We start from the raw sequence: 10,950 nt of genomic DNA, 5'->3' as shown, positions 1-10,950 counted from the left end.
CCCTCTGTGAGGAGGACTCGATTAATCATAGAATGCTTTCCTAAGTGTTCACAAGTGGGACTATTTAATTATATGTTAAATAGGACTTTTCTAGGATTTTTCCTGGTATTGCTCTCAAGCTGACCAGTCAGTAGTTACCTGGGTCTTCTTCTCTCCTCTCCCACCCCCCCTTTTGAAGATGGGAACAGCATCTGCCCTTCTCCAGGCTGCAGGGACCTCATGTTTTCTCCAAGAATTCACAAAAATTATGGACAAAGGCTTTGCGGTTATATCTGCAGGCTCCTTCAGTACCTTGGGCACAGCTCATCAGGCCTTGCCAATCTGAATCCATTTAAAGTAGTGTTCCCTTGCCACCACTTTTCCTACCTGAGGCTGCAGCTCCCTCTTTGCTCCATTTATCGTGTTTTCAGGTCGTGTACAGCTTTAAAAGTACCTACGGGACCGCCTCTCCTGGTATGCCCCACAAAGAAACCTACGGTCTGCAAATAAAAACATCCTGAAGGTCCCAGGCCTCAGAGAGGTTAGGCTGGCCTCAACTAGAGCCAGGGCCTTCTCGGCTGCGGCTCCAATCTGGTGGAACGCTCTGTCCCAAGAGACTAGGGCCCTGCGGGACCTGACATCTTTCTGCAGGGCCTGCAAGACAGAGTTGTTCCACCAGGCCTTTAGTCAGGGCGCAGCCTGACTCCCTCCTCTGGCAACCTGCACAGAGTTTTGCTTAATGGTTGCCATCAACTTGATTTTAATTAATTTTTATAATGAAATATTTTTAGAATGTTGGTTTATTTGATTGTTTGATTATTTGATTGTTGTTAGCCGCCCTGAGCCCGGCTTCAGCTGGGGAGGGCGGGATATAAATAAAATTTATTATTATTATTATTATTATTATTATTATTATTATTATTATTATTAATTTTAGGTGGGGAGGAGAGCAACATATGTGTTGAGCAGTCCTGCTTTGCCTCTGCCACCCAATAGCTTTTCTTCATCTTATCCATGCACAGGAACTACTACTTGCTCGTCCTTCCTCTTCTTCAAACACAGCCAAAGAAACCTCTTTTATAATTCTTAACCTCTCTAATAAGACTGTGCGCATTCTGAGCTTCAGCCTGTCTGACCTTTATCTTGCAACTGTTCACTACTTGTGTATACCCTTCCATTATGATTCCTTCCATTTTCTTCCATTTAGCATGCATGCCCTTCTGGAATCTCAGCTCATCTGTTTACACTTAGACATCCATACTGGTTTCTTTAGATGCCTCCAACTTTTCTTAATTGTTGGTATTCTCTGCAGGGATCTATGCCGCATTCCGCATCTCAGGGCAAATGAACACAACAAGGCTCTGTACCATGCTTTAGAATTTTTATTAATTGCCACAGGGAAAGGTTTTCTTTTCACAGAGGAGTTATTCAAGGAGATGAAAGGAGATTGACTCCCTGCACCACCAAGGTGATAAGGAGAAGACAACTGGCATGCCTCCTTGAAGGAAAACAAAGCAAAGTAAGAAGGAGATGAGAAAACTCCAGGGTTGTAGAAGGAGGCAGGAATGAACTTAAGGCACAGGAACAGATGAATCCAAGGAGTCCACCTGCATGGAGGAGGCAGCAGCTCTCAACACTTCACTGAACTTCTTCAGCAGCAGCCTTGCTTAGGATAGCAGCAACAGGAACCACAGCCGCAAGATCCACAGCCACAGGAACCACAGCCGCAAGAGTTGCAGCAGCAGGGGGAACAGCAGCAGCAGGAAGGAGAGCAGCAACAGCAAGGGCAGCAGCAGCAGCAGGGACAGCAGCAGCACTTGCAGCAGCAGGGAGAACAGCAACAATTGGAGCAGCAGGACATCTTATTGGTGGAGAGGGAAGGCGGAGCTGAAACACAACACAATATTAAGGATGCCATAGATATACAAACATTACAGCTTAAGACCAAAATGAAATGTATGTTTAAAGATTGCTACATGTTGCATCAAGGAAAGGAATTCATAAACTGGCCTCTTCTGAGTCTCCCTTGCGAACTCACTGGAAGTCAGGCTAACATATCTGAGAGGATTCTCTCTGAGCCCCAAATGTCCTATTAGGCAACAGATGACATGCTTGGCAGAAAAAAGACTATTTTAGATACTGCACAACACAATAGTAGGCAAACGTTTTAGTCCTACAATGCTGAAAGAATTCAGGCCTAAAGGCAAGATCCCAACTTCTCTTTGAATCAATAAAGACATGTGTTGTAAGAAATGGCATTTGCAAGAGACCTGGGTGAGATCTTCAATCCCTTGCACTCATGAGAAAAGTAGGCTTTGAGTTAGAATTAGCAACTAAGAAATTACGCTTTTCTCCATGCACAACTCCCATGAGGCAGGAGAACAAAATTGGTCACCAAGAATAAGAAATATAGTGAGGCAGTTTCATTGCAAAACCAGAGCTGTTAGACAACATCCTCAAGACCTGAAGCTCTCCTGAAATCTAGGGAAACAAAAGAATGAAGACAGAACATACCTTTTTCAGTGATAAAATTTGGTGTAGATGTTCAATCCAGTGAGTGAGTGAAGAATTCTTGAATGGTGGGTCTTTATATACACCTCTGTGAATCCTTCCACAAGCAATTATGCACCACCCAATGATGACGAGGTCTTCATTAAAAGTCCTCTACCACACAATCATCTGGAGCGTGATTCTTGACTCTGTCCACATCCTTCATTTTTAAAGGCAGGCTATTAAAGCTATTTGGCAGTTCCAACACTGTAATTCCCAGTTCTGTCCAAAGGAGGCACTTATGGAATTGCTTTAAATCAATTATGTTGAGATGAACAGGAACCATATGTGTTTCTCTCTGAGATCTGGTGCCTAAGGGTATTAGCTTTTAGATTGTTGACCCACAAAACCTTTAGGACATTCTTTCTGTGTACAACATGCAACATGTACCCAGGGCAGGCCCATTAAAGTTCATAGACATGGCTGACTTTGGTTTATTCATTTCAGCGCTACTACTCTAAGTAGAACTTCTGGATACAAGCCAATAATTTTTGCACGGCTCAGATGTCTGGTGCAAATTAGGCTGTGATAATCTTTCTGTGTGACAGAATCCTGGAAGACAGTCATCGGAGGCAGCCCAAATGTTTCGCAGTAGTCTAGCACTTAATTTTTGCTGCAGTAAACATTTGTGAAAGCCACATATCAAATCAAAAAAATATGGGACTGCAATTGTTCACCCTCCTGGTCAGCTAGGCAAACAGCCACAATATGGTGGCAAATGCTATTCATGTTTGCTCATTGCTGATAAATATGTGTTATGATCATCAAATAACAAGTCCTGTGGATCATGGTCTGCGTTAAACCTTGATGCTGGCCCACACTGTCATCTGGGGCATGACATCTGACTGTATTCGCGCGCGCACACACACACACACACACACCTTTTAAAGAATATGATTAAAACTGAATTCTGGAAACACTGTAATTCTCAGCCCTGATTAAAGGAGCAGTTATGGGACTGTTTTGAAAAACAATTATGTTGAGATGAATGGGTGCCGTGGGAGTTTCTCATTGTGATCCAACACCTTCTTTTACCAGGAAATACCATTGGATCTTCTGACTCTACCTCCCGCCCCAAGCTCAAAGGATCTGACGTTTGGATCCATGGGACGTTATTAGATCCTTATAACACATATTTATCAGCAATGAGCAAACATGAATAGCATTTGTCACCATATTGTGGATGTTTGCCTAGCTGACCAGGAGGGTGAACAATTGCAGTCCCATATTTTTTTGATTTGATATGTGGCTTTCACAAATGTTTACTACAGCAAAAATTAAGTGCTAGACTACTGCAAAACATTTGGGCTGCCTTCGATGACTGTCTTCCAGCATTCTGTCACACAGAAAGAATATCACAGCCTAATTTGCACCAGACATCTGAGCCGTGCAAAAATAATTGGCTTGTATCCAGAAGTTCTGCTTAGAGTAGAAGCATTGAACAAACCTTAGTTAGCCATGTCTATGAACTTTAATGGGCCTGCCCTGAGTACATGTTGCATGCTGTACACAGAAAGAATGTCCTAAAGGTTTTGTCCACAGGTAAATGATCTAAAAACTAATACCCTATGGCATCAGATCTCAGAGAGAAACACATATGATGCCTGTTCATCTGAACATAATTGATTTGAAGCAATTCCATAAGTGCCCCCTTTGGACAGAACTGGGAATTACAGTGTTGGAACTGCCAAATAGCTTTAATCACCTGCCTTTAAAATGGACGGATGTGGACAGAGTCAAGAATCATGTACCTGATGATTGTGTGGTAGAGGACTTTTAATAAAGACCTCGTCATCATTGAGTGGTGCATAATTGCTTGCAGAAGGATTCACAGAGCTATATATAAAGGCCCACCATTCAGGAGTTCTTCACTCACTCACTGGATCCAACATCCACACGAATATTATCACTGAAAAAGGTATGTTCTGTCTTCATTCTTTTGTTTCCCTAGATTTCAGGAGAGCTTCAGGTCTTGAGGATGTAGTCTAACAGCTCTGGTTTTGCAATGAAACTGGCTCACTATATTTCTTATTCTTGGTGACCAATCTTGTTCTCCTGCCTCATGGGAGTTGTGCATGGAGAAAAGAGTACTAATTAGATGCTAATTCTAATTCAAAACCTTCTTATCTCTTGGGTGCAAGGGATTCAAAATCTCACCCAGGTCTCTTGCAAATGCCATTTCTTACAACACATGTCTTTATTCATTCAAAGAGAAGTTGGGATCTTCCCCTTAGGCCTGAATTCTTTCAGCATTGTAGGACTAAAATGTTTGCCTAATATTGTGTTGCACAGGATCTAAGATAGTCTTTTTTCTGCCAAGCATGTCATCTGTTTCCTAATAGGATGTTGGGGGCGCAGAGAGAATCCTCTCAAATACGTTAGCCTGACTTCCGGTGACTTCCCAAGGGAGACTCAGAAGAGGCCAGTTTATGCATTCCTTTCCTTGATGCAACATGTAGCAATCTTTAAACATACATTTCATACTGGTCTTAAGCTGTAATGTTTGTATATCTATGGCGTTCTTAATATTGTTTTGTGTTTGCTTAATGAGAAATCCCTTGAATCCTTTCAGCAATAACTTCCCTCTCCACCGCTAAGATGTCTTGCTGCTCCAATTGTTGCTGCGCTCCCTCCTGCTGCACGTGCTGCTGCTGCCCCTGCTGCTGCTGCAGTCCTAGCTGTTGCTGTGTTCCTTGCTGCTGCTGTTCCCCCTGCTGCTGCCACTCTTGCGGCTGTGGTTCCTGTGGCTGTGGATCTTGCGGCTGTGGTTCCTGTTGCTGCTATCCTAAGCAAGGCTGCTGCTGCTGAAGTTCAGTGAAGTGTTGAGAGCTGCTGCCTCCTCCGTGCTGGCGGACTCCTTTGATTCATCTGTTCCTGTGCCTTAAGTTTATTCCTGCCTCCTTCTACAACCCTGGATTCTTCTCATCTCCTTTTTACTTTGCTTTGTTTTCCTTCAAGGAGGCATGCCAGTTGTCTTCTCTTTATCATCATGGTGGTCCTGGGTGTCATTCTCTTTTCATCTCTTTGAATAACTCCTCTATGGGGGGCAGATAATATGTTCATATGTCCGTTAATAAAGATTCTAAAGCACAGTAGAGTGTTCTTGTGTTCCTTTGCCTTGAGATGGAAAATGTGTCATAGATCCTGCATAAGTCATCTGCTTTGCAAGCATCTCCAGCTAAAGGGCTGTTCGCCTAGAAAGGAGCAGAAGCTGAGTTCTTGGGGAGCTCATCTCCATCTCACATGCAATATTGGATAGGGCGCCATATCTCACTGGAAGGGCACATGCATGACACACATAACATCCCATGTTCACTAGCTATTATCTCTCCTTGAATTAATGGGTGTAGTGAACACAAGGAAGAGCAAGGTCCTTTGTCTGAGATCTCGGACAGATGCCCATCAAAGGCACCTGTCTGGTATGTAACGGCAGAGAATTCTAAAAATAGGTGCTGCCTCACACAAAACCTGATTAAATCAGTGTGTAGTAGGGATTTCCTGATAGGTGCTGTCTGCAGGAGGCACTGTCTCATAGGAGCCAACTCCTACAAAGCCCCCACAAGAAAATATTTTAGGGGGCTGGGCTCCCCCAAGTTGAGGGGCATTGCCATTCAAATGGTGTGTGTGCATTCATGTGGGTTGGGGCATATCTAGGCCTCCATAATATTTTATTCAAGTTGGCATCCCTGATCTTCCTCCTGCAAACCACATTGATTGGATGACTATGAAAGGGAAGAGGTGATAATATAAACTGCATCATATTGAGTGCTACTTGTGGATCCAGCCTAATATATTTTGATAATGTTGATGAAAGCAACTGTTTCGACCACCCCATCTCCTTTGAGATCTCTTCTCAAATTCCTCTGTTGCTTCGCTGATCGTTTCATTGCCCAGAAGGTGAAGGAAGGAACCAGGGAATCATCTATATTGGACCTGGTCATCACCAATAGGCAGGAATTGATCTTTGAATTTGAAGTACTGGGGACCTTGGAAGGAAGTGATCATGTCCTCTTGGGTTTCATGATACACAGACAAGGGAAATCTGGATGTATTTTGGATATGTACTCTGGATTTAAGAGGGCTGATTTCAAAAAGATGGGAGTTTCTTAAAGCTGAAATATTGAAGGAACAAATGCAGACAATACCAAAAAGAAAGAAAAGTTGGAGGCATCTAAAGAAACCAGTGGGGCTGCATAAGTAGCTTATAGAAGAGATGAGATTTCAGAAGGGCATATCTGCTAAATGGAGGAAATGAGAAACATGAAGGATGGGTATGCACCAGTGGCTAACAGTTGCAAGATGAAGGCCAGGCAAGCAAAAGCTCAGAAGGATCTTGGTCTTGCAAGACAGAATGAAATAACAAAAGTGGTTTCATCAGCTATGTTTGAAGAACAAGAAAGCAGTATGTCCTCTGGGTGGAGAGGACAAAGAAATGCTATTGGGTGAAGGAAGTGAAACTGCTCAACCCCTACATTGTCCCTCCTGTCACTTAAAATTAAAGCAGAACTCAACCTGGTGACAACAGAATAAAAGGTGCAAGGAAGGAACTGCAGCCTCAGGTAGAAAAAGAGGTGGCATGGGAACACCTAGCTACTTTAAATGGATTCAAATTGCCAAGGCCTGATGAGCTGTGCCCAAGGATACTAAAGGAGCTTGCAGATATAACCACAGAGCCTCCGTCCATAATTTTTGAGAATCCATGGAGGAAACGTGAGGTCCCTGCAGACTGGACAAGGGCAGATGCTGTTCCCATCTTCAAACAGTTTGTATGTGGGGAGAAGACTCACGTAGCTACAGACTGGGCAACTTGACATCGATACCAGGAAAGATTATAGCACAGATAATTAAACAGTTGACCTATGAGCACATAGAAAAGGCTGCTGCGATTATTAAGACTCAACATGGATTTCTCAAAAAATTGTTCATACCAGATGAATCTCAATTCTTTTTCTGCTAGATTAGCTTGGTGGATCACGGGGCTGCTGCAGAAATAGTGTACATTGATTTAACTAAGGCTTTGGACAAAGTCCCCCATGGCAGTTGTAGTGTTTTGATGATGGGATGGAGATGGAGAACCTGCCACCAGAAATTCATAGAATAATAGAATCATAGAATTGGAGGAATCATAGAATTGGGAGGAAACCCCAAAGGGCATTTAGGAAGGAAGGATCAAAGCTCTGTGGTAGAGCAGCTATTTTGCATGCAGAAAGGTCTAAGTTCATCTCCAGAGACCTGATGCCAGTCAGTGTCTATCCTATAATGAAAGAACTTTTTTTGTTAAATAATTGAAGGATGGAGGGATTTTGAGCCTGATTTGAACTAGTAGCCATTTGAGTCTACTTATTCTCAGCCTACCAGGTAAATTCCCAGCCTCCCATCAGTTGGGGTAGTGTAAGATCATGTGTGTATTTGTGTGTGTTTTACCTTTCATTGTCTAAAAGCTGACTGTTGGAAGATCCCAGAGAAGAAGAAGAAGGTCTTCATGCAGTGCATAGCTAAAACAATGAAAGGCGCTCCCATGGGAGGCCGTGTTGACCACCAACCTAGATGGCTTTAAAGCAGGAGTTGACAAATTCATGGAGGTGGAATTTCCCAGAGCTACTAACCGCAATGGCTGTGCGATGTCTCCAAGTTTTAGGCAGTAATGGTTCTTAATACCACTTTCTGGAAACCACAGTGTTCTTGTGTTTGTGTCCTGATTGTGCGCTATGGGCAATCTGTCTTGCCATTGTGAGGACAGGATGCTGGACTAGACCGGCCATTGATCTGAGTGAGCAAGCTCTTCTCAGAATCATAAAATCTTAGAGTTGGAAGGGAGCCAAGGGTCACCACATCCAACCCCATGTTTGTATGTTCTTAAATGGCCTGGAACACAGTCATTGTCAAGGACTGAGCAGAGGAGGAATGGTGGAGACCACCTCCCCTGCCTAACCCTTACAGAGAAGAAGGATTGGTTTGAGGAAGGGGTTGGTTTGAGGAAGATCACTACTCAGAGGCAGATGAAGGGGAAATTTGGGAAATAATGGGAGAGAAGGAGAAGGAAGAGGAATCACCATGAGGGCGACAGCTGATGGACACAGTGTATTTAGAAAGCGTTCCAAAAAACCCCTCCCAGAACACGGCGGGCCTTGAAAGTAGGAGAGCAAAGAGCTCAAAGGTAAAAGGCACTCCTGCAGCATCCATAGCGATGACTCATGAGGAAGTGGGAGAGATGGAGGGTGTGGAGTTTCACTCGGAGCAACACCATTACTCCAAGAAGCTCCATTTCTAAGCCTCTCTCTGTGAATATTGAATAAAAATCATTGCTAAGAACTTTCCTTTTCTTATCGGTTCCTGGCAACCTCCCGTGGGGGTTTGCGTCATCTGATGCCTGACAGTCATGAGGACAGAAGAAGACCCCTCCAAATCCTGAAGTAATCACCAGCTAGTCCACTACTGAACAGTGACCTACGGTGACTCCATTCAGATGTCTTCAGGAAGCATGCAAGCAGAGATTGGAAGTGAGCAACACTGCTGCTGAAGATTTTCTAACTGGAGATGTCAGTGGTTGAACCTTGGACATTCTGCTTACAGAACAGTTCCTATGCTATTGCTTCTATACCATATATGTGAATGGTCCAATGACATGGTTGGTCCACCTACCCCTGAATCATCTACCTACATCATCTTGGAGTAGCCCTTCAATAACTCAAGCGGCAGTGCATTTCCCCCAACCCCCCCTGGATCATTCAGTGCCATCGATTGTGGTGGGGTATGATGTACATCCAAAGCAGGGGCTGCTCACACACATTGAGCCTCCCCTAAACTCAATTTAAGGTAAAGATAAAACAAGACTTTAGGAGACGGTTTGCCATTTTATTAGTTGCCGTGCAAGCAGGTAGATTGTACAATAAAAGAAGAATTAGAAATGTAGACGAGAGAGAAAAGAGAAAGAGTCACACACATAGAGAGTGCCATGATGGCATCATGGGAAATGCCTCGTTAGAGATGGCTCCTAGGAGAACATCCAGGCGAGTCAAAGAGTACAGAACAAGAAGAGGAGAGGAAGACACAACTTGAGGATTAAGCACATTCCAGAGAGATATAAAGTCTGAATGTCAGGAATTAAGAAGTAGCCCTTGAAGCCAGCACTCATGGTGGTGGGATTATTCGATGGACTATAAACTATAGATTCCCTGTAAACATTCAGAGCTTCCCTTGGGGTTCTTCAGCATTTGCATTGCTTAGGATAGCAGCATTTGCAGCCACAGCAGGAAGATCCACAGCACCCGGAACCACAGCAGGGGGAAGAGCAGCAGCAGGGGGAGCAGCAACACTGCTTGCAACAGCCGCAGCCGCAGCAGGGGGAACAGCAGCACTGCTTGCAGCAGCAAGGGGAGCAGCCACACTTGCAACAGCAGGACATCTTGAGGAAGAGAAGGAAGCTTGAGCTGCAGGAAATCAAGGGATCACCAGTTAACTAAGTGCCACATTGTTTGATGTGTTAAAGACATCTTTTACTTGTCTTTTTATTAAGCACTGCATATTTCACATACCTTTTCTCCTACTCGTGAGGGAGCTGAAATTATTTGCCTACATTACGCAAATATTTGCATGTCGTATAAAACATGGGAGAAATGTCTGCCTGTTGAGTGTTGAAATGGAGCATTCTGTCCAACCAAGAATTCAATATTGGTTTTACCTTCACACTAAATCCTGGGCCATTTCCCCCTTTATCTAAAAAGAAACTCAGATGTGTCCCCCAGTATAAAAGCAAAAGGGCTTTGCAAGCAGTCTTGATTCTCTCACAGATTGATGTATATGACATGTTCCCTGGTTATTTCCCTGTGTCACCTTTTTATGTTCTAGATATCAGTAATTTTAGATGTATACTTGAAATATATCGTGGGTGAAATATTCCTCCTCAGTTGATACGAGAAGAAATTTATATCTCTAGGGAAGTCACTACTGTAATAAGGACTCCATTCAACAGCCCAAAGGCAAGGGAAGTGGTCTGTCCTCAGAAATACAACTTATGAAAATGTAGCATCCATCACGCAGATATGTTGAAGAGATAATTAGATGATCCCATCAGGTAAAACGCAAAGAACCTACAAGGAGTCTGTTATTCAAAGCACTTTTCATCTATGTATTAAAATATGCCGGTTGAGATGCTGCAATCTGAAATGCTAACAGAATCCAAACTGTGAGACTGTTGGCTCCTCTGTGCATTTGATTCAGATGCATTTCCCAAGACATTTCACAAAATCTGAAACACTAACAAAATCCAGTTTTGAGACTGTTAAGAGATTGAGTCACTGGAGTACCTGCTCTTAATTTTAATTTCCCTGCAATGAAGAAAATAAGAAGAATGTTTAAATATTTGGAAACAAGCTTACCTTTGTTGACTATAGGTATTGGTGTGTGGATATTGGATCCAGA

The 10,950-nt window shown here is 43.3% G+C and overlaps 1 long non-coding RNA gene across 1 annotated transcript; it reads right to left on the bottom strand.

Moving 5' to 3' along the window:
* Nucleotides 1–9,370: 9,370 nt before the first annotated feature.
* Nucleotides 9,371–10,950, bottom strand: LOC310750945. Its single transcript, XR_014542355.1, has 2 exons — nt 10,908–10,950; nt 9,371–9,959 (listed from the first exon to the last, which is right to left on the bottom strand). It is a non-coding gene; the product is annotated as an uncharacterized lncRNA (long non-coding RNA).

The sequence above is a fragment of the Podarcis filfolensis genome, assembly GCF_964270895.1.
Source record: "Podarcis filfolensis genome assembly, chromosome: 16".
In the NCBI taxonomy this organism is placed as follows: Eukaryota; Metazoa; Chordata; class Lepidosauria; order Squamata; family Lacertidae; genus Podarcis; species Podarcis filfolensis.
The sequence above is the reverse complement of the archived record's forward strand: the minus strand, read 5'-3'. Positions and strand labels throughout refer to the sequence as shown.